Raw genomic sequence first — 24,532 nt, 5'->3', positions numbered from 1 at the left:
GGAGAGTCCCTGGTGGCACACAGGCATGGTGTAAAGTGGTCCTGAAAGGATTTTAATCTGTAATCTCAGACCAAATATCAATTCCTTACTCAAACCAATACACTTAGTACAGTGGGAATAGGGAGCTGTCAATTGGCAGCCTAGCCTGGCCAAGATGCACTTTGGCTGGGCAAAACTCCTGTCAAAGATATCCAAAAGAGTCCCACAGAGGCACATAGGTATGCCATTGGGTGGCCCAAGAAGGATTTATAGCAATAATTCCAGCCCAACCTCCAGTTCCTTATTCAACTCTGAAAAATTAGCACAGTAGCTGGGTGCTGTTACTTGGTAGCCTGGCACAGCCAAACTGCACTCTAGGCTGGGCAAGTCTCTTGTCAGAGATGTCCAGGACAGTCCCCTAGTGCCACAGAGACATGGAGTGTGGTGGCCCAAAAAAGGATTTCTAGCTATAATCCCAGCCCAAACTCCAGTTCCTTATTCGGTTCCATATATTTAGCACAGTGGCAGGGGGGCTGGCAGCTGGCAGCCTAGCACATTCAAGGCATTCTTTGGGCTGGGCAAGTCTGTCCTCAGCAATGTGCAGGAGAGTCCCCAAGTGTCACAGAGGCATGGCATGGGTGTAGCCCAAGAAGGATTTGTAGCAATAATCCCAGCCAAAAACCCAATTCCTTATTCAGGTCCATATACTTAGCACAGCGGCTGGGGTGCTGTCAGTTGGCAGCCTGGCATGGCCAAGCCGTGCTTTGGGCCATTCAAGTCTCTGGTCAGAGATGTCCAGGAGAGTCCCTTGGTGGTACAGAGATGGGGTCTGGGGTGGCCCAAGAAGGATTTCTGGGTATAATCCCAGTTCAAAATCCAGTTCTTTATTTGGGTCCATAGCACAGTGGCTGGGCTGCTTTCACTTGGCAACCTGACACATCCAAACCGCACTCTGGACTGGGCAAGTCTAGTGGGCATAGGGGCATAGTGGCACTGACAGGAAGTTTGGTGTGGCCCAAGAAGTATTTTGCCCCATAACCCCATCCTAATCTGACCTTCATTTAGGGCTCTGTACTTGATGTGGGATATTATTTTACATATTAATTAGTACATATGCATAGCTAATAAAATTCTCTCTCTTTAGGATGTGTAAAACAAGCTTGAACTGGGAATAAGGAATAGAGAACCGGGTATAAAGAACTGGGAATAAGCAAGCAACTTCAGCCTAATGGGCTCGGTAGTCCCACCCGCCCGAGGGCCCCCGCGTGGGCCGGGTGCCTGCATCCAGGCCCGAGCAGGACCGGAGCACAGCGCGACGGGGCGGCCGACCCTACCCCGCCAGCCCAGTCCCCGGGCTGCAGCACCCAGCCGGGACAGCTTCGGGAAGCGGGCGGGGCTCGCGGGACTGACGAGCTGGCCCCGCCCCGGCCAGCAGTGGGGCGGGGCAGCCCGTTCCATCCACTCGTGGTAGCGGTGGTGGCGCGCTGCGCGGAGCGAGGCGACCCGGACGTACTGCGGTTCAGCCGCTGAGCAGCCGGCGCCGATCTTTAAATGACCCTCTGGAGCAAGCAGGGAGGGCAGCGCGGGCCGGCTCGGGCACAACCGCGGGCGGCGGCAGCGCGGCAGGTAGGTGCCAGCGGCTGGGGTTAGCTGCAGCGACGTGGCTCCCCGCGCCCTCACCTGTGGCGTCCGGCCCGCTCAGTCGGGCGCAGCTCCGGGGGGGGGTGAGACGGACTGAAGCATCCGCGGGTCTTGCAGAGGCAGGCTTTGTGCGTCTCCCCCGCGCTCCCAAGAGCCGCCAGTAGCAGGACGCCGCTTGGGGCAGCTGCCAGTCCCCGAGGGCGCCCGAGCCGGGAGACGGAGCACACAAACTCAGGCACGCTCCGGCTGCTCTTTCTGGAGGCGCGGTTTATCTCAGCTCTTGCGGGGAAACCCGGCTCACTGACAGGACTGCGGGAGCTGCTGGCGGCACCTCTACACGCGCGGGCGCGTTGTTTCAGGGCAGGGAAAGTCAGGACCAGCCCCCGTGGTGACCGAGCAGCCTGACCCGTGCGTTTGTCCGCGGAGCCGATGGATGAGCATTTCCCGCGTGTGCCCGGCTTTGTCTCCTGTCACTCTGCCCTCTCCACACTGGTATCAACATTGACACAGGTGCTGGAGATGTACCTCAAAACCGGGACCTTTAGTAATGAAGGTCACTGAACAAACATGTGCCTAATGCCCATGCGCTAGTTCTCTGCTTTCCCCCAGAGGGGTACTTAACTCCAGCCTAACCTGATTTTACCTGAAAGTTTTGGAGTTAGTTCCAGGTAATCTTTAGTCCTTGGTAAGAACTGACCCACATCGTCCTGTATGTCATTTGGCCATTCACCAAGTGAAACGGTGCTTTTTAGTAACTGAAAATCATTCTGTTCTGCTGAACTAGGGAGTCTGTGTAGATTAAAAGATACAAGAACATTAAACTCTTCACTTGAACTACTAAACCAACAACTGAATCTTGTGCTAAAGAGCTACTGTTTACATCACTTATTTGTGGTTGCTCATTTGTTTGAAAGAATGGATGTCAGTGCTTTTGATACTCCCCATTGTCCATTCATTTTTGTTTCACTGGTTACTTTATGATTTAGGAAAGGATGGGAAGGTGGCATTGGATGAGTAAATATTAGAGGTTTGTATGTTCTTCTCTATACAATGCATCAAGATGTAGAAAATATTACAGGAGCATATTTATTTCAAATAAGACACTATGGGAATAGCTCAGATTTGACATCACATAAAAACAGTAGTCTGTATCTAGATTTTAAAAAGGAATTATTCATTCTGTTGAAATTGCCCTCAGTTGATAGTGTCTATATCAGAAAAGAGTTATGTATATTTATGTATGAATATATAGAGTGACAGATTTTCTTCTAAATTGGTGTATATCTATAAGGGTGTTTCTGGTGCATAATTTGCATACTGTCTTTCCTTGGCTGTAAAAATAGGTGTACTTTTATTTTACATTTCTTTCATACAAATGAACATAATCACTACTTAGATCTGTTTAAATAATAGGTGTATTAAAGTTTTTATAAAGAAAAATTCTTTGAACAGAAATGAAAAGCAGAGGTTTTTCAGAGTAAGAGAGTGTTCTTGGACTGTCTGTGTTTTATTTTTATCAGGAAAATATGCAACTCTCATTCCAATTAAACACCAGATAGGCTGATGTTACATTTTGTCATGTAAAGGCATTTTTCATTTTATCACCCTTAATAAACAATGTTGTTTACAGAGGAGGAAAAGTCAATTGAAAAGAATGTGTTTTTGAGTTTCAGTGTTGGTCTAGAAAACACCCCAAACACTGATTTGAAAACATAAAGTAATAACCTGTAGTTCTATTTTTATAGCTTGTTAATAATGTATTAGAATTTCTTTAAATTTATACTCTCAACAGACATGAGTGAAATTTAAAAAAAAAACAGGTCAGGCACAGATTCTGAGCATCTAACCCTTTTCATAGGCCTTAAATAGTCACCAGTAAGAGCATGACTAATTTCTTTTTCATGTGCAAAGTCTCTCCTCCCCCCCGTAGTATTTTATCTTTTGAAACAGAAAGAAGTATCTTAGAATTTCTGCAGATATCAGAAACTTAAAATTAGATATTCCTAGGTTATTTTATCAGAATTAATGTGACTTACTTTTACTTTCTACTGTATCTTATTTCTACTGGTCTTATGCTTTTGAACTTAAGACCACTTAACTTTAGAAATATGACTACTTTTTAAATGTTAGTTTGCAAGCTTTTTTCTTTGAGGGGAAAATATTTCGGAATGCTAGTTCTATAGCATGATAAAGTAAAAGGGAAAAATAGAAGAAGAAAAGGGAGGAGAGGGAATATAATATTATGGAGGAAACAAATACACATCCTCATTTTTCCTTAAATAGCAGCTCAGTATAAAATTGGCTGAATTAAGGTGCATGAAAAATATCTTTAATATACTTAGTATTGGAAAAAACAAGTAAGCTAATGCTACTATATATCTTATGAAGTCCAGGAAACTTGGCTTGGGGGGCGGGGCATGGAACTTACTACACAATGAATGTACCAGGTCATAATTTTTTCCAATGCATTCTTAGTTCCCTAATAGCCTACTTCGCTTGATAAGAAACTATGAATTTCTAACCCCAAAATAGATTGTCAGAATGACATCATCACATTCTTTCACTCGATTGAGCCTCATAAAGGAAGAATAATGAGTTTTGATATACATGTCCTATCTCTTTAAAGTTTGTCTTTCTCCTGAGGGGATTTCTTGACCTGCCAGGTGCGTTCCAGTGAAAAACACTAAGTTCCAGTTTAAAAAAGGCATTCCCCATCAGAAGACAACATGACATATTAAGGGGACAGTGAAGTGTTCTCAGCCTCACTAAATCTGAGGACTTTGGCAATTAACTTCAAATGGAAGAACGTATCTAGAGATGAGATGATGACATCAGCCAACTTTTTCAGACATGGTGCTCCTAGGATCATATGTAGACTGCTAAATAAAGGTGATTTTATTTCAAAGGTATTTTTTACTTGGATTTCTGGAAATCAAACGACTTTTTACACATCCAATTATGTACTTAAAATCCTAAGTTTAGGTATCTAGGTTTAAAAATGGTGATTGTCAAGCAGAAGTGTAAAACAAACCAATACAAGTATGTAAAAACAGTAAATGATCCCCACCTGCCCCACCTCCTCCCGTACTTGAAATATTAATCAAACCAAAATATTAACCTAACATCTATATTGCTTTTCCATATAAACATCTAACAGTAATCTAATTAACGCAGTTGAATTTCAGCTATATTTTTATTAATGCTCTAGAATTTTGATATTGTAAGCATAATGGAATTTAGTTCACCAGGTGGTCCACCACCAGTGACCGTCCTAAACAATTTAAATGCTTTACAAATTGCATTACAATTTGAATTTTGCAATTGCGACAGTAGTCAATTTTTCAAAATAATATAACTGTTTAAATCCTTATAGGACGCTTTGGGTTTTTTCCCTGAAACTGAAGGTACAATATTTTCCAGTGCATATTCTGATATATTTATTGCTCTAAAGCAAGCATTTTAAAAGAAATATCATTATTGGAGCGGTGAACACATGCTGACGGTTCATAGACTTGCTTTTAGGATTTTTTTGCAATATAATAAATCATATACAACTCATATTTTAAAAGACTCTATCTTAAATTGTTTGGTATGTGAGAAGATACTTGAATTTCAGAATTATTTTTATAGACGTTCTTAAGCAAGGTGTTCTTAATAAACTGGTAAGGTTTAGTTTCTCTGTGCCTGAATGTGTGTGTTATATATATATATATATATAATTTTTTTTTTATACAAGAAATGTACACAATAAAAGAGGGGGTAACAAGCTGTGTTAGTATTTATCTTGTTAGAGCTATTGCAACATCTATGTTTGGGTTTGACGAGAAGCCCACTGCTATTATTTACCTTCCAGGGGAATTGTAATTACTGCTCTAATCTTTGATTCTTAAAGGCAACCACAAAATTGATTAATATTATGGCTTGACGGAAATGTATTTCAAAAATAGTCTTTAATTTATAGTGGACAGTATAATCTCAATAGAAGAGTTGGCACTGAGTTGAATTAGCACGAGTAACCTATTAGTGAGACACAGACATGTATCTGCAGTCTATATCATTTGTGTTAAGAACAACTGAATAGCAATTAAGCGTGAGTTCAGTGATTTATAAATCAGAAATTTCTAAATAAATCTCTGTACCAAACATTTTGCATGCAGTGACAAATTGCCATGAGCTTTAAACCTATTTTAGAATGGTTGGAAAAGGAACGAACAATATAAATTTCTCGCTAGGGAGAGTCCTGATTTGATAATATTGTGTGGCAGTTCTTTTTCATCCTTTTCTCAGAATTTGCTACTAGCTGAGATTGTTCCAGTTCATGTCTACATTGCACACTGAAAGCAAAAGATAGGTTTGGACTCAGTGAAACATCCATGTCTTTAGACTATATTTTAAATAATCATATATGACATTTATATGGTTGTGCTGTAACACAGGGACATATAAGATTATATAAAATGTAGCAAGCCAGACATCTCAGAATCTATCTTGAATGCTCACTATTAAAAGAGCATCCCCTTAGCCTGATAACTGATACTGCAATATGACCTTCTTGAACAAAAGATCATTGCATAGATTTGGCCAGATGGAGGAGGATAGTGGAAAAAATGCCCTTATTGTAACAGAATTCATTTTGGAAAGACAAGATCAGTTGTTGCAATGGCTAAAGTAAACAAAAAATAAAACAATATCTTGTGTCACTGAAATGCTGTAATAGTATCAGATGATATGTGCTGCTTTTATATTATATTATGTAAAAATCCAAACTGCTGTGAAGCAGAGCTGCATGCAAAACAGCTGTTATTATATCTGAGTTCTTGTCTGATAATTAAAAATCAAATTTGGTGCGCTCACTAAGTAAAAAAATCATAGTTATCAAAGTATTCTTTTCTGCTAACTCTAAAGCGTTATGATAAACTCCAGGGAGAAAAAAATACAAGATTAACTAGCAATTTTCATACTGTTTTTTTTTTTGTATTGGTTTCTACATGAAAATCAAATTGATAGGTTGGTGGTATTCATGAAATGCTAATGGATTTTCAGTATTTTTCCATTTTTTAGTCTAAAGGAAATCATCGTGAAACATGAGAGATCTTCAAGCTATTGTTACTGGTCCACTTTTATTGCAAAATTGAGCCATACTTTAGAAAAAAAAATCTTTCAGATAAATTATAAGATAAGATGAAGGACCAGATAAACCACCTTCTGAAGTTAACAAAAGTATGACATCAATCGGGCAAATTTATTTTAGAAATGCAAATATGATTTGATCTCTGTCTATGAGTGTTTTTAAATCATTAAACAATGTCACTGTCCCTCTAAATTCATGAATACAAAGTATTTGGACTATGCAGAATTATACATTGTAGTATGAACAATGGGATGTTTTGAGTTTCACAGAATCTCTTATTTCACAGGAAAAAAATGGGGTTGTGCACATTTAATTTCCTAATATTTAAACAATTATTTAACAAAGGCAAGCATACAAGCTCATGAAAACAAAGACAAAGACAACATTTGTCATGACTGATTTGTGGTCTGCAAACCAGGGACAAAATACTGCTGTCATTTGCACTGACAGTAGCTGTTGTAACTACATTAGCTTTAGTAATGGGATTTTTAAGTGAACTTGGGATTTTTCCCAGGGTGACAGGCTCAGCATATTCAGACAATTTAAATTTAATTTTCTTTATGTTGCTGCTGTCATCAACTTAAACATGAGAAGCAATGATCAGGAAGCTTCTTTCCTATTGGATCATTGTCAATGTTGCAAGACAAATTCCTGAAGTTTTTTTATTTGGAAGTCCAGAATGTATAGGAGATATTAAGTCCAGGTGAAAGGCAAATGTACTGTATCTGCCAACCTACTTTCAGTATATACTTCAACATCCTATACATGGGAGACTTACCTTTCTCATATAACAACTCAGATGTACAGCTGATACTCATACATGTATTGGATAAACAAACTGAAACCATACCATACTTTGACGTAGCTCCGAAATTCCATGTTTTCAGCCACTGAATTACTTCTGAAAAAAGAGTTTCCATTCTTGGACAACAAATTCAAAGGACACTAGGATATTTCTTTCATTTCTTTTTTTATTTACTCACAGAATTTTTATTAATAAGTCATTTTTTTATGTACTTGAAATTTGCAACTATTGTTAATTAAGCTTAACCCTGATATATTTTTTAATATTAAAAAAGTAATTAAAATAGATGGATATATTCATAAAAGTTTAAATATTTCATAATTAAACCTGTGATTTTAACTTGTAAATTAAGCTAAATATTTTCCATAAGAATGATTACAAATGATACTAAATCTGGTTAAACTTTTACTTTTCCTTCTTTTCTTTTAAAAAGAAATAAGGGACATTGCTTTAAAAAAAATGAAGGAACAATTTAAATTAAAAAGATATGTAATGGAAAATGTAAAGGTTTAAATTTATTAATTTAATATTAATATTTAAATATCTCTCCATAAAATCACGTGACAAAAATAAAACTGTAAAAATAGAATGGTAGAGAAACTCCCTCTCTGGCTTACATTTTCAATCAGATGCAAAAATATAGTTCAGAATGTCATTTGTTTAGGAAGCTTCATTATAAAAGTAAACATACTTTTCCAGACAGGGATGCATCCATCTTTCTTTTAGTAGATTTGTGGGCAGAAAACAGAAGTATAATATTTTTGTATCATAATGGTTGATTCTTCATACCTTGTACAAATAATATTTCCATAAACATCTACCTCTCTGTTTAAGTAAAATGGAGAGAACTAAGCCCAAGATACAAACCTTTACCCAAAAATATTTATTTTGCATTTATGTGACTTAGAAATAAATCACTTTGTGTTGTCACAGATTCATAATATTTCTATAGGGATTTATGTAACTTTAGAATTCAGACTTGATCCTTTGTGAATCATAGATGCATGTAATTTTCCTTACAAAAGAGAATCCTAGGACTGCGAATTAGCTAGCTAGATTTTTCTAATTGAAGTGGAGTATGGACTCAATAATCTAACTCATCTTCTGTCAACCAGGGAATAATATCCTGACGCAGGGGAATGGTTGCTTCTTAATAGGTCTTTTAAGCTTCAAAGTACAAAAATTGTATTTTTCCATTGTGTAATTTCACTTACTTTTCTAATGTTGCTGGTATGGTCAAGAGTCTAGCTTTGGCTGTTTATAACTATTTTGAAATTAAAAACCCAGTCTCTACTTTTGGTCTTCAGCAAGGGGGCACTGTTTGGTTTGTTTTTCTTTTTTCTGAATATCATTAAAAGCCAATGAAAGCACAGGGAGGCATACTTGCACAAAGCCTTGTTCTTGCACTGAGTATCTACACAGCTATTACTGAAATTGTTCAGCACCTTTGTACCCTCATGGAAGCATAAATATTATAAACACCAGCAAGGGGTAGATGGGATCAGATTTTAGTGATCCACATTATTTAAATATTACAGATTGGCCAAGGGGATTGTTTTGATTACTGCATAGTTGAAGAAAATGATTAGCAAACCTCCAGAAACAGTGTATTACAGTGAGAGGTGGATGTCATGTTTCAAAGTATTTCTGTTCTGCAAGTACTCAAATATTGTGTTTTATGCATTTAACATGTTCCTGTTTTTTGAAAGAAAGGAAAAGATTAAGACACTCTTAATATTCTATCTAGTATGAATTCACTATTAATAATGCTTAACTTATGTACAATATCAAGCAACTATTAATTAAACTGTCTTCATTAAAATAATTATTAAAATGTCCAAACTAGAACAATTAACATTTTAAATATGCTTCATAACAAAATATAAATAAATGCTTTCACTGGGGCAAAGCCCACAGTTCTTATGGCTTAAATATATCAAGTGTACAGGATGTGTAGAATAGGCTTTGCTGAGCCAGAAGCCATTCTGGGTAACTGCTAGGCCTGTGTGAAGTGGCTAGTATTCGCTTCAGTTTCAGATTCAGCCAATTCGGAGGACAGTGATTCGAATCACTGACCTGAATCGATTTGGCTAAATCTGATTCAGAGATTTGGCCACTGCTGAATTGGGTGAATCTCTGAATTGGCCCCATCCTCTGCCTGTTCTCAATGGCTACCCCTCCCACTCTTCCAGCTCCTGGCTCTTAAAACAAACAAACAAACAAAAAAACAAAACAAAAAAACCCCACACTCACTTGATCACTGGCTGCTGCCAGGCAGGGGGACAATTCCCCGCTGCCCCATGCCATGTGGGGGACTGTGCCATGAGGCCCCCATTCCCTGCCTGCTGTCCTAGCACCCCCATGGATGTCCTGCCCACCCCAGCTCCCGGCCCTTTAAAAAAAAAAAAAAAGCCCCATCTCTCACTGGCTTCAGCTAGGTGGCAGGGTGATTCTCCACTGCCCCGCACTGTGTGGAGAGCTCTGCCAGAAGCCTCGAGGCTGCTGCAGCAACTGATGAGTTGGGGCTTTTTTTTTTTTTTTTTTAAGGGCTGGGAGCTGGGGCAGGCGGGGTAGCCATGAAGGGGGTGGAGGGCTGGGACAGTGGGCAGTGTCAGTGGGATTGTGGCAGAGCCCCCCATATGGTGTGGGGCAGTGGGGATTGACCCCTACCAGGCAGCAGCCAGTGATTAGGGGCTTTTTTTTAAACAGCTGGGAGCTTGGGAAGGTGGGGCAGCCATGGGGGTGGGGCTTGGAGAGCAGGCAGGTGTCAGGGGGCACTCGGGGTGGGGGATGGGGAGCAGGCAGGGGACAGGGCCTGGCAGGGGTCCCCCCATGGTCCCTTCCCACCTCCTGCAGCCTAGCCTCCCTTCCCCCGTCCCCCACTTACCAGCTTGGAGTCCAGGTCCAGCTCCCTGCTGCAGTGAGCAGGGACTGCCCCAATTGCCTAAGCTCTCCAAATCTTTTCCAAATCAATTTTGGGGAGCTTTGAATAGATTCGGACCTTTTAATTGGTCTCCTGATTTAATTCGGATTTGGAGTTTCGGCCACCGAATCAGGCCGAATCTTCTCCGAATCGAATCAGCACCTGAAGCTTCGCACAACCGTAGTAACTGTTACTATGTCTCTTTTCCAAATGCAGTTTACTCCCCTTTTGTGTGTCCTGCCAGCTAAAATAACTACTGGTTCCTGGAAAGAAAAACATTAAGGCTGAATTGTCACCTACTTCCTCCACATTTTGTGTGTTTTACCCTCTGCTCCTTCCTAATGGGTTACAAATAAATAAATAAAAAAGGAAGAACATTCAGTAAGGTAGAGACCAGAATGTTCTTATGTAATCCATGTAACAGTCAAGCAACATGTAACCCAAGGTGGGGCCAATGAAATGGTCACTGAATAGCTGGCTTCCACAACTGTCAGAGAAAACCATGGTAACTGCTCCCAGATACCTAGGCCCTCATTTGGCATTTGGGCAGTGTGTGTGTATTTTCTTTTCATCTGCTGTTCAGTTGGTTTTCCTTTTCTTGTTGCTTGGTGCTGGCTTCCTGAGTCGTTTTGCTCCTAACGCTTGACTGTTTCCCTAATTCCTGCTTCTGGCCCTCACCTTTAGCTTACCTCCAGGCTCTGAATGGATCCTGGCTGTTACAGGTGTTTCTGTGGCATATTTGAGTGTTATGTCAGGACTGACTGTGTAGGTCTGCTAAGAGGTTAGACAGTGGATTTGTATAGGATGTTTTTGACAGGGATGATCCTGCCTCAGGGAGAGGTTTTGACTAGATGACCTGGGGTGGCCCTTACTAGTCCAACTTATCTAAGATCTTGTCTGGTCTTCTGGTCCCAGAACTTCACATGAAAACAGGAGAGCAGTAGGGGCCCCATTTCTGATGAGGCAGGAAATTCAATGCTATTTATCCATTTTTCCAGTGAATTTTAAATGCATGATAGAACAGAGTAGGGTCTAAGGAATGCCTTGGCTAACGATGAGAGCTTCTTGATGGAAAACAGGAGATGTAGGATCAAAACCCCTCTTGGTGAGGGGGAGCTAGAACCTGGGTCTCCTCCTGCCTGGGCAAGTGTGTAACCTGGGTGCCTATATATGAGTGTGGAGGCTGTTCCAACACAGTGGAACTCCAGACTCAATTAATCGAGTCTGCTGGAGTGTGAGAATTGTCATACTCCAGCAGCCTTCTGTATCTTGTATATCCCCTTTAGTTCAAGTGCTCCCACTGCCATTTTTAAACACAGGAGCGGTGATGCATGAGATGTGGTGGTGCTTTAATTAGAGTGGCTCTTGGAGCCACTCTAATTAAAGAACTGCCTACCCCACCCCCAGAGCACATGTAAAATGTCCCTTGAGACTACTAAGTCAAAAGGTGGGAAGACTGCTTCTTCCTCCTCCTTCTTCCATTCAGCAGATACACATGCAGGGTGATTTTCTGTTTTTTCACAGAGGGCAAGAAAATTGCGAACTGTTTAAGTGTCAAAAGCTATAGCTACACAACTATGTAGGTGCCATGTAGGCATACCAAATGTCTTCATATCAAGTGTCTATTGTCTGCCTATTTAAGGGCCAAATATATCAGTGATATCTTAAGGACAAGTTTTGTTCTAAGTTTTCGCATTGTAACCGGGAAAATGTTGGTCTATTGATTTAATTAGCCATTTTTATGAGTATGGAATTCAGAATTCGATTCTGAATTTGAGGAACACTCAGGAGCGTCACAATTTGAAGACATTTTAACTTTAGACAGCTAATATTCTCAGATGATAGGTAGCCTCAGAGAAGCATCGCGGAAAGGATGTTTTCAATTAAATGGTTGCCACATATTTCTAGCACTTGAACATTTAATACCAGCCTTGTTGAAACTGGGGGCTTAGCAAACTAACAGTGGATTCTTGACTATTACCTGAAGGACCAAATAACAAAACTGTGAGCAGAAACTGTACATGTGAGAATGGAGGCTCTTATGTTATAGTCAAACTGAAAATTAGCTCATAAATAAATACGATGGATGTTCTATTAGATTTCTTCAGTGTTAAGCAAATGCACTTAATGATGTTGAGTAAAAACATTCATATTGTCTTCTGTAGCATTCAAATTTTAATTTTTTTTCTAGCCCTTGAATTCAGGGAACTTTCCAAATGACCTCAGCCTAGTACTATGTTCCCAAATTTGCAGCCAGCCAACCTGAAACAATAGGCAGATGTGACCTGCCTGAAGCCCAAATTATGACTACAATTTGAGCAGTGGGGTTGTGTCCTTAGGAACCCAGATATAGATGTGGGGAGAGAGAGTGGTTTTTCACAACAATGAGCCACTAGTTAGTGGCTCTGCAAGCAGACCTACATACAGCACAGCTTCTGAATCTTCTGCATTGGAGTCCCATATTGTTTTTCCTCTCTCATGCAATGTCTTCTTCTCTTACAAATACTTCTCTGGTCCTATGTAAGGGAGCAGGTGGATTCATCTGAATGTGGTGTCAACTCTAAGGATTGACATGCTGGCCTTATACTGATACTAAAAACAAGTATAGCTGAACTGGTGCTGAAAATGACACGTGTAAAACAAATTATGTGGACAACTTGTGTTTAGAACTGTTTCAGTTTAACCACGAGTTCTGAAATGGTGCTGAGTATAGTTCACGTTAAATGTGGCCATGGTTTTACTGTATTTAACACAAATTCAGTAGCATATTTTTTTGTCAGCATTAGGTAAATTTCCGAGTGTAGACAGGGGTTGGGGGGGGGGGGGGGGAGGGCAGTGATTTTGTTGGAGTTTTTTTGTTTGTTTGTTTTTAAGAGCACTCCAAACAACAGGCTTTGAAGCATTATTCCTCCTGCTGACTCTTAACCCAGAACTTACTGTATATTTTAAGCACTGGGATAAATCATCCAGCTAGCAACTTTTACTGAATGATTTGTCAAGGGCTGTTTTAATAAACTAGGTTATTTATTTTCTGCCTGAAATTCCTTGCTTGGTGGCTAAGGGAAACTTTGTAATAAGCTGTACAGAGCATAATGAGGTTCTTATAATGCTTTGATGTGGAAATGTTTAAGTACAAAAAAGAATATGGGAAATTACTGATAGTGAAAGCTTTTCCAGAGTATCCTGGGATAGTTTATATCAACCAAGTTCAGTTTATGCTGGAGAGATTATAAATTCGATTATAACATACCAAAACTCCTCAAATCGGACAGATAACAGACAAGGGTAGCATCTAAATATTTTGTCTTTATTCTGCTAATACTTTAATACCGGCACTTTTACTTCAGTTATTTTTCATAAACATACATCTGGTACCTACAGTGATGAAAAATTAATTTTTCAGTGTAATAGGTTGGCAAAAATATTCTGGCTTTCCTATAATTAATACTACAGCTATTCTTCACCATCAGATATGCTGAAACAATGATACATCTTTGGAATTGAAGATCTATGATGAACTGTCGCTACATTTGCGTGTCTTAATTAAGATTGTTACATAAGAATTACTGCCCTCTAGTTGACTGAATTTAATTTCCCATGCCACCTTTACTTCTCATCCTATTTATCTGTCAGGAAGGAAGAGCTTGCTGTATCTTATGCTTTTCTGCTTGCATCTGTACTTGAAGCTTATTAGCACCAACCAGCTCTGAGCGATGGTTTGGACACCGGAGATTCTAAAAGCCTGTAATAGCCATAATAATAGACTTGGTTGAAGGATACTGGTTGCCTTGGTAACCATGCATGTGCCACACAAGATAATATAACTGCTGTACTGAAGAGATCTGTACTGCATATTGATTGGAAGCATTTTTGAGGATTCTTAAAAATGTGTTTTGCAACGCTTATTCTACCTAAGAAATATGAGCAGCACATTAATTGGGCTGCATTCAAAATTAAAATGCCATGACAATTTTTTCAGAACCATTCTTGGGGTGGGGAGAAGAGTAGAAGAAGTGTAAATTTGTACAGTGGTAATTAATACCATGCATATTCATAGGCTTACTATGGCTTTTCTTTAATTGAGTTTGTAATAATATGGTTGATATTAAAGCATGTCCTGCAGGTCTCTTTTTGAAGGAATAGTGTGCAAATACAATGCTCATGAAATCTAAGGATTAAGACTACTTGTTAAAATAACATGTATACTGAGTGACCACATTTAGGGGAACAACATGGTCTTATAGGGCATTTAAAGGGTGTTCAGGTCTCGGTATTAGTATAAATTTCACCAGTTCTAAACAGATGTCATGCATGGTTTCCTTCATAGATTTCATAGATTTCATAGACATTAGGGCTGGAAGGGACCTCGGAAGATCATCGAGTCCAGCCCCCCGCCCAAAGGGCAGGACGTCAGCTGGGGTCATAGGATCCCAGCAAGATAAGCATCCAGTTTCATCTTGAAGGTGTTCAATGAAGGCGCTTGAACAACCTCCGGCGGCAGGCTGTTCCAGACCTTGGGGGCTCGGACAGTAAAGAAATTCTTCCTTATGTCCAGCCTGAAACGATCTTGTAGTAGTTTGTGACCATTCGTCCTCGTCATCCCTTGGGGCACTCTGGTGAACAAACGTTCCCCTAGATACTGGTGATCACCCCTGATAAACTTGTAGGTGGCCATCAGATCACCCCTGAGCCTGCGCTTTTCCAGGGTAAAGAGCCCCAGGGCTCTCAGCCTGTCATCGTAGGGTCTGCTTCCCTGACCCCTGATCATGCGCGTGGCTCTTCTCTGGACTCTCTCAAGCTTCTCCACATCCTTTTTGAATTGTGGAGCCCAAAACTGGACGCAGTACTCCAGCTGCGGCCTCACTAAGGCCGAGTACAAGGGGAGAATGACGTCCCGGGATTTGCTTGAGAAGCATCTATGGATGCAAGCCAGCGTTTTGGTCGCTTTACTAGCCGCAGCATCGCATTGCAGGCTCATGTTCATCTTGTGGTCAATGATGACCCCCAAGTCTCTTTCTTCCATAGTGCTAACCAACATAGCACTGCCGAGCCTATAAGGATGCTGTGGGTTTTTCTTCCCAAGGTGGAGAACCTTGCATTTATCGGCGTTGAACACCATCAGATTCTCATCCGCCCACTTGCTGAGCCTGTCCAAGTCAGCCTGGATCACCCGCCTGTCTTCTGGCGTGGATGCTTTGCCCCAAAGTTTGGTGTCATCGGCGAACTTGGCCAGTCCGCTTCTGACTGCAGTGTCCACATCGTTAATGAAGATGTTGAACAGTATGGGTCCAAGAACAGAGCCCTGGGGGACCCCACTGGTCACAGGACACCACGATGAGTGACTTCCATCAATTACTATCCTCTGGGTCCGACCCCGGAGCCAATTTTCCAGCCAGTGGATCGTGGAGGACCCAAGCCGACAATTGGCCAGTTTCTCCAAGAGATGATCATGGGACACCAGATTGAAGGCTTTTTTGAAGTCAAGCTATATGACATCAATCTCATCTCCCTTGTCCAGGTGATAGGTCACCTGGTCGTAGAAGGAAATGAGATTGGTCAAGCAAGACCTACCTGCAACAAACCCGTGCTGGCTATCCCTTAAGATGTTGGCGTCGGCCAGTCCATTAAGGATGGCCTCCTTAATAAACTTTTCTAAGATCTTCCCCGGGATAGAAGTCAGGCTGATGGGCCTATAGTTAGCCGGATCCACTTTCCTCCCTTTCTTGAAGATAGGCACCACGTTGGCCTTCTTCCAGTCTTCGGGCACTACACCAGAGCGCCAAGAGTTTTCAAAGATCCGCGCTAGAGGCTGGGCTATGACTGGTCCTGGTCCTGGTCATGGACACAGACTTGTTTTAGCACCAGACCTTCAGACTGTACTTGTTAACTCCCACAATCAGAATCTGGCCAAGGTTTCCAATGATGAAAAGACACTAACATTATAAGCCTAGATATCAAGTCACCAGGAAATCAGTGCTACAGGCACACCTTGCCTTTGATCCTGCACCATTGAAGCCATAGGAGCTTTACTATTGTCTTCTGTAAGTGCAGGATCTGATGCATATTTAACAAAGCAACTTGTCATGCAAACATTTTCCATGCTACCATCAGTCCCCAGTATTCCCCATCTATCCTCCATTTTTCCACCTAATCTGACAGAAACTCACTTCTCATGAGATTCACAGCTATGCAAAATGAACATAACCATCATTCACAATAGGGTTTTGTGCTACCTAGGACAACCAGGCAGATAATGTGATGCTGGACAAAGAGGGGTTCAGCCACGACATTAAATCAATCAATACATCCTATAGAATCTAACTTGAAATTTAAGTAGAATTCCAAGGGGAAGATGGTAAACATGCACTTGCTTGCTGTGGCAGAGCACCTTTGGTGTCTACCACTTTAAGAGCATGCAGAGGCAACCAGCAGGTGCAGTCCCAGCTCTGATGAGTGTCCATTTTAACATTTCAGCCAGCAGGGCTGGAGGCAGCAGTCTGTCACCTGGCACCAAGGAAACAACATCTCCTGGTGGAGTTGCTGCTCCGGTAACAGTAGGAGGAAAGGGCAGGAGCTTAGGGGGATGGCTAGGAGGCTCCTGGTCCTGGGCATGACCTAAAACTGCACCCTGCCAGGGAAGGGTGGCCTGGTGGGGCTCCTAGTGGCATGGGATCCCCCAGGAAATGGCAGGCCAGTTACATCCCAGGTGAAATGTGAGGAGAGGCTCCTTAGCCCCAAACCCAACTTCAGGTGGGTTATTTATCATCAGTGGCAGGAGAGGGCCAGGCACACCCTGTTGTGGTATCTGAGCCCATGTAGGGTGCAAGACCCTGAACAGTGGAGAATGGGGCCAGGCACAGCTGCAGCCACCTGAGCCTGTGTGGGGTACAGGACCCTGGAGGGTGAGTGGCATCTGAGTCTGTAGGGGTGTTTGACCCCAGACCCAAGCTTAGGGTGGAGAGTATGTGCCTCATTGGAGGCAGGGGTGTGGAGTGGGGTGCAGAGGGGCACGTAATGGCCTGTACCAGAGTGGTAGTTGGGAGGCCCTAGAGAGAGGGGTAGGAGTGAGGCCCTGAAAACATGGGGCCTGAGATGAGGCCCTGTGAGGAAGGGGTGTGAAGTGGGCCCTGGTGAGCAAGGGGCTTGAGGGTGGGTCCTGCTAACATGGGGGCTGAGTTAAGTCCAGGTAAGTCTTCAGGTGCCTGAGGCTACATGTGGGCCAGAGGACAATTTGGGTGGGGCACCTGAGGAAGAGCCACAAATAAACAACGGGGTGAGTCAGGAGCCCCTGACTGAAAGCAGCTGGGTGAGTGACCCGGCGAGAGACCAGAGGCACGCTGTCCTGTGCTTGCTCAGTTGAGGGCTGTGGGAGAGGCTCAAGAGGCTGCACATTTGCTGGCCAGGGGGTGCAGGGAAACAAGCCCAAGGACCCTCCAGGTGAGGGCATGATGGGCAATAAGAGAGAGATCATGTAAGCGGTGGTGGAGTGAGAGAGGCCTCAGTGAGAGGGAGGCAGTATGAGTGTGGCCCATATAGGGCAGAACTTGAGAGGCCTAACACTGTGCTGGCCAGAGCAGAGCACAGCTGTTAGGAACATCTGTGAGGCTTGGGATGCGTACAGGGATGGTTGGAGCTGCATACATAGGCCCAGGAGAACAGGTCATGCAAAGGGCAGCCTCCTGCCTAATTAAGACCCCAATTATTTAGCAACAAAATGAGGCAGGAGGCATGCCCAGAGGCAGGTGCGAGACTAGCACTGTAGCTGGTTGGGATGTTCCCACCTCGCCACTCTTGTCTTTACCACAAATGAACCTCTTTAAAACAGGTGCAAGCTTGTTTTTATATACTGAAAAAAATCCCTTCCAGAAATTGCACACTTTCCAAGTTTTAGGTATCCAAAATGTTAAAATAGAGTTTGTTTTTATTTATAACAACTGCTTTACATAGGGCTTCTGTTTTGTTTTGAAAATACATAATAAGTCTGGTATTCCATCTGTTTGAGATGCCTTTAACAAACATTTCCAAATCTATCTTTTCATAATGTCATTCTCACCTTAACAAAGATTTGCAGTTGTGTGACTCAATTAATCATTCCAAGCAATTTACAATTCAGTGCTCAAACTCTTGGCAAATTCATTTCTTCCTTAGGCAGTTATCCCTATTCTTAAATTATTCTATTGCAAACCAGGAAAGTACCAAGTTAACTTTACTGTTAACTCATAAAACTCAAAGAACGTAGATGTGCTGCTCTAGATTTTTAAAAATGTTTTACAAAAAAAGTCACCAAGTGATTTTTTTTTAAATGTCCATCTCTCCCCGCACCCACCCCAAACTTTAAAAATAACTGCTTACTTAGCTCTAGCTCTTATCAGTCTGTTGGATTTGGGGCTCTAATATTTTCATGCATTTAGAATCTGTTCTCACTTGATCTTAAATATCTGGTCAGTTCCTTTTTTTTTGCTTAAATCTGGCTGAAAAGACCATAAACTAAGACTGTTAACCTGGTTTTGAGTCTAACGAAAGATCTGAAAATGGTCTCACAAAGGGCTCATAAGAGAAACTTGGAGGCAAGATATATCCTGATAGCATCCTGTCTCCCCAGCTCCCATTTTGGAAACAAAAAGCATAGAATTATGTGATTTTTGGGAGAGGGGTGGCTCCAAGCTTGGGTGCCTGGTACAGTTGTACCTCCATTTCCAACCACCCCCTGCCACACACAGTTGCACTGTACTGTCTTAAAAAATTTTACAAGGGTCTGAAGCTTATGGAGCCTACTATATTTAAAGAAAAGTGTGGGCTTCATAATGTTCATTACCATGGGGTTTGAAGGTCATTATGTATACGTGATTACATATCCTACTAATAGATCTAATCCTCCTTGTCTTTTGTTAAGCAGAACTTAATATTGAATTTTGAAATGGTGATGTTGACTACAGATCTGTCTAAATTAAAATTTGAGGTTCAAATGCATTCAGAATTGTATGTGTATTTGGCCATTTGAATCAATTTCTTATTGTAAATATCACTTACTAGCAGTTTTATAAAGCATGCCTGTGAGAAACACCCACTGGGTAATACTATATGAGACACTTACTGTGCATTAGGCTAATAACACTGCAGAGTAGCGTGGCAGTTAAAACCTATGTCAGTAGCCTACTGTGCAGTGTTATTAGGTTAATGTGCAAAAAACGTCATGAAAAAAACCATGCACTGGTGCTACTGCGCAGTAAATCTAGTTACTTCACATTTAGTTAGTACTTCATTAAGCAAGTACTAAACTAAATGATCAGTATCTAAGGCACATTAATGAAGGTGTAGACATGCCCAATAGGGCTGTGCAAAACTTTGGTTGCTGATTTGATTTGGCCCAATTCGGTGGCCAGATTCCCCAAATCCGAATTGAATCAGGAGACCCTTTAATCCCACCCAATGGAAGGGAGGGGCCATCACCAGGGAGGACCATACCTCCATTGCTCAGGATTGTAGGGGGACTTTTAGGAAGCCCAAGGCAGAGATGGAACTGAGACTAGCGACCCAGATCAAGGATAACAAGAAATCCTTCTTTAAATGTATAGGGGGGGAAAAGTAGATTCCGGGTAATGTGGGGAGTAGTATATAGGGTACACATCTTGTCAAACTGACAAGCCCTGCCCACTGACAGATGCCCTGCCCCTGGCCCCGCCCCTGGCCCCATCCTAGCTCCACCCCAAGCCCCCTAGGCACGCCCCCTGCCCACCATCTTGGCCGGCATCTTTGGTCGCCATCTTACGGTTGGAAGTCCTGCCCCTAACCCCTGACCTTTGCCACCAGAAACTCCACCCCTGAACCCTCCTGGCAGCCGTGTTGGTGGCCATCTTGGCCACCATGTTGCATCCCAGAACACCCTGTTCCCATCACATGGAATGTGACCTCACCAGGTCTAACCCCTTGGCAGCCATGTTGGTGGCCATCTTGGCCACCATGTTGCATCCCAGAACACCCTTTTCCCATCACATGGCCTGTGACCTCACCAGGCCCAGCCCCCTGGCACCCATGTTGGTGGCCATCTTGGCCGCCATGTTCCATCCCAGAACACCCTTTTCCCATCACATGGTCTATGACATCAGAAGAGTCGCTCCTTAACCGGGAAAATCCTCCACCCCATAACGCCGCTGAGCCAATAGGGGGGCAAGTATAGGGGTGGGGGGTGGGACCTAGGTTGGCAGTCCCTGGCCTGTCTCTTTTCTAAATCCTGTTGGGAAAACCCTCCAAACCAGGCCGCATGTTTTCTGAGACCATGCTAATACAGACAGAAACAAATATGGATTCTTACACTTTGGAAGCCTCAGGCACTGTTCAGACCTCTCTCAACAGCACTATGGGTGAGATCTCAGTGATTGAGACAGATTCCCGGACTCCCAAAACAGATCCGGGGACCGTGGCATACCCTCAACAGACCGCATCAGAGCCACAGGCAGAGAGCCTGGGAGTGGCAGACAACCTCAACCCCAAAGACTCTGCTGAGGTAACTAGCGTAGAATTATTTTGGAGGGGGGCGGCTTTCTACGGTAATGGGGGGGGGGCCTGTGTTAACTCTTTCATCTCTTCACAGGGAGCAGGTATGGATTCTTACACCACACCAGTAAGACACTTTGTTCCTGCTTTACCACAAAGACCAGATAAATGTCTGCCAAGAAAATGCTACTGTAGCGACAGTTCTGAAGAGGGGGAGATTAAGGAGAGTAGCTGCCTAAGCCAAGCGTTTCCTGAGATGTTTGGTGGCTAAGGGCCCAGAGTAGATGCTGATGATTCTGGAGAAGAGGGGTGTCTCATTTTGGATGCTGAGGGAGAATAAGATGTCTCGGGGGGGGGGGGGGGGGCAGAGCCACTGGTGAGTGTTTTGAACTTGGAGAGGAGCTAGTGTGTGTGTGTGTGTAAATCTTATGTGGACAAAACCCACAAATGTAAGGGAAGGCAATGCAAACAGTGCTACGGGCAGATCAAGGATGTAGACAAGCACCAGTGTTTTATGCCTCAGATTACTAAACCTGAAATAGGGGAGGGTTACATTTTTTATGATTTTGAATGCATGCAGGAGACTGGGATTCACGTACCAAATTACATTTTTGCAATGGTATTAGCTCTAGAAACCCCTTGGGAGGGTAAGACCCAAGAGACAGAGTAGACTTGGGAATTTAAGGGAGAAGATTGCCTCTCAGACTTTATTAAGGTCTTTATCAATAAAAAGTATCAGGGCTACACATTCATAGCTCACAACGCCAAGGGCTATGATGGCTACTTCATTGTTAGCCAACTATTAAAAGAAAAAATGACCATGAATCTCATCACCCAGGGAGGTAAACTCATGTGCATAGAAGTCACCAGCCTGGATATCCGTTTCATAGATTCTTTAAACTTTCTGCCTATGAAACTTAGCAAACTCTCCCAGGCCATGGGTTTTGAAGAATGCAAAGGTCATTTCCCACATTTTTTTAACACACGGGAAAATCAGAATTGTGTGGGGCCTCTCCCTGAAGCAGAGTACTATGGGGTTGAAAGCATGATGCCTGGCGAGAGAGAGCAATTTTTAGATTGGTACCAGGACAACCGTGATAAGACCCTTGATATACAAAAAGAGCTGGCCTACTATTGTCAGGGGGATGTAAAAATTTTGAAGGAAGCCTGTCGCCTCTATAGGAACGAGATCATGAAAATGACTTAGCAGGTAGAGATGGTGAAAAAGGAGGGTAAACTAAAACATGTAAATCTCTGCATAGACCTTTTCCAGTATATCATGCTGGCTTCTGTGTGCATGGCCATGTACAGATTTATGTTTTTGAAAGACCAGACCATTGCACTACTTCCCCCAGACGACTATCACAGACAGACAAAGAGATTTTCGACCCCCGCTATCCAGTGGCTCATGTATTTTTTTGAAAAAGAAAATATTCAAATTCAGCACTCCTTACAGGGTGGAGAATTTCAGGTGGGGAGTTATTTTTTAGATGGCTATGCCATCATTGATGGGAAACCCACAGCCTTTGAATTTAATGGTTGTTTTTTTCCATGGCTGTGTCACCTGCTACAATGAAAATGAGTGGAACCCTTTGACAGGGACAACTTATGGGTTTCTGAATTATCAGATGCAGTACAAGGCTGATTACCTTAAGAGAGTGGGGTTTACCGTCAGGACCATTTGGGAGTATGAGTGGAGGATTTTGTTACAATCAGATGGGGAGCTCTCTGATTTCTTTGGGGCTGGACTCGATGATCTTCCGAGGTCCCTTCCAGCCCTAATGTCTATAATGTCTATGAATTAAGCAGAGCACAGTTGCCTTCTCCTTTGACACCTAAGGATGCTCTCTTTGCGGGGAGGACTAATGCCATCTGGTTATATTACAAAGCTAACCCGGGTGAGCAAATTCACTATTATGATTTTACCAGTTTCTACCCCTTCATCAACAAAACAAAGGAATACCCTATAGGGCACCATGAAATCATTCACAACAATTTCAGACCCCTGTCGAGCTATTTTGGGTTGGCCAAGGTGAAATTGTACCCGCCACATGGGCTCTTTTTCCCGGTGTTACCTGTCAGGGTGAATGGGAAACTCCTGTTCCCACTGTGCTGCACCTGTGCAGAAACAAACCAGCCAAAATGTACTCACACGGATGAGGAAAGGGCCCTCCTGGGCACTTGGTGAACACCTGAATTGAACAAAGGTATCACAAAGGGGTACAAAGTAGCTAAAATCTATGAGGGCTGGCATTTTCCAGAGATAAGTAACACACTTTTTGAAAAATACATAGCCCTCCACCTCTGACAGAAACATGAAGCCTCGGGGTATCCCACCTGGTGTACTGACAAAGAAAAGCAAGAACAATACGTGGCCAATTTCTTGCAAAAAGAAGGTGTGTCTTTGCGACCTGAGCGTATTAAACCAAACCCTGCAAAACGGCAAATTGCAAAATTATTTCTAAATTCTTTGTGGGGTAAATTCGGCCAGAGAACAGATCTCCCAAACACCAGTATTGTGAGAGACCCCAAAGATCTCTTTGGCTATCTCTTCTCCCCCGCCTATGACATTTTCTCCTGTGACTTTATTGATGATGAGATGGCCTCCATCTCTTGGAAGCACGCCAAAAAGCATTACACATTGTCAGGCAACACTAACATCTTCATAGCATGCTTCACTACAGCATATGCACATTTAGAGTTGTATGAGTTGTTAGACAGCCTGCAAGACCAGTGTCTATACCACGATACAGACTCTGTGATTTTCGTGAGCCATGAGAGAGACCAGAAACCCCCGCTTGGCGATTACTTAGGTGACCTCACAAGCGAGATCCCGTCAGATGAGCATATCACAGAGTTTGTGTCAGCAGGCCCCCAAACCTACGGGTATAAGCTGTCCGGAGGAAAGGTCTCTTTAAAAGTCAAGGGAATTACCCTGAACATGGCCAACTGTGAAAAAGTCAATTTTGAGAGTTTGAAAGACCTGGTTCTTGATTACGGGGCAAACCCTACCAGGGACATCCCTAAAACCATTGCAGTAAAACTGAACCTGATTGTGAGGAATAAACAACACTGGATGATCAAAACCAAGACTATTAAGAAAGCACAGAAAGTTGTTTATGATAAAAGGGTCCCCGCAGAAAACTTCAAGTCCCACCTCCACGGTTTTTGAATATGGATATGCGTTAGAAGCATCCCTTTTCTGTGATTCTTGCAGGGCCTAGCAACTGTGGCAAAAGTTAGTTTATAAAAAACCTGTTAGATAATGCTGATAGTTTTTGTCTCCTATGCCTGAGAATATCATGTGGTGTTATAGCTGTTGGCAACTTTTGTATAAAGAATTACTTCGTAAATACCCTTTTATCAAATTTGTGGAGGGGGGTGCCGCTGAGTCTTAATGATGACTGCTTGTTTCCCCAGAATAAAGTAAATATGGTTGTGGTGGATGACTTGATGGACTCTGCTTGTGAGAGTGGTGAAATTGAGAAAGCCTTTACCAAGTATGTACATCACAGGAACCTTAGCATCATGTATATAGTTCAGAATGTTTTCTGCCAAG

At 42.5% G+C, this 24,532-nt stretch overlaps 1 protein-coding gene across 2 annotated transcripts in view; it reads left to right on the top strand.

Moving 5' to 3' along the window:
• The first annotated feature begins 1,429 nt into the window (after window positions 1-1,429).
• SLC6A1 (solute carrier family 6 member 1) overlaps window positions 1,430-24,532 on the top strand; it is a 147,160-nt gene continuing 124,057 nt past the window's right edge. The window contains exon 1 of one of the 2 annotated variants that reach the window (XM_006264451.3): window positions 1,430-1,605. The gene's annotated coding sequence lies outside the window, so the exon portion shown is untranslated. Of the gene's footprint in view, window positions 1,606-20,832; window positions 20,984-24,532 lie in introns of those variants that run through there. The other variant, XM_059715989.1, reaches the window with a different exon arrangement.

Source organism: Alligator mississippiensis, chromosome 12 (assembly GCF_030867095.1).
Source record: "Alligator mississippiensis isolate rAllMis1 chromosome 12, rAllMis1, whole genome shotgun sequence".
In the NCBI taxonomy this organism is placed as follows: Eukaryota; Metazoa; Chordata; order Crocodylia; family Alligatoridae; genus Alligator; species Alligator mississippiensis.
The sequence above is the reverse complement of the archived record's forward strand: the minus strand, read 5'-3'. Positions and strand labels throughout refer to the sequence as shown.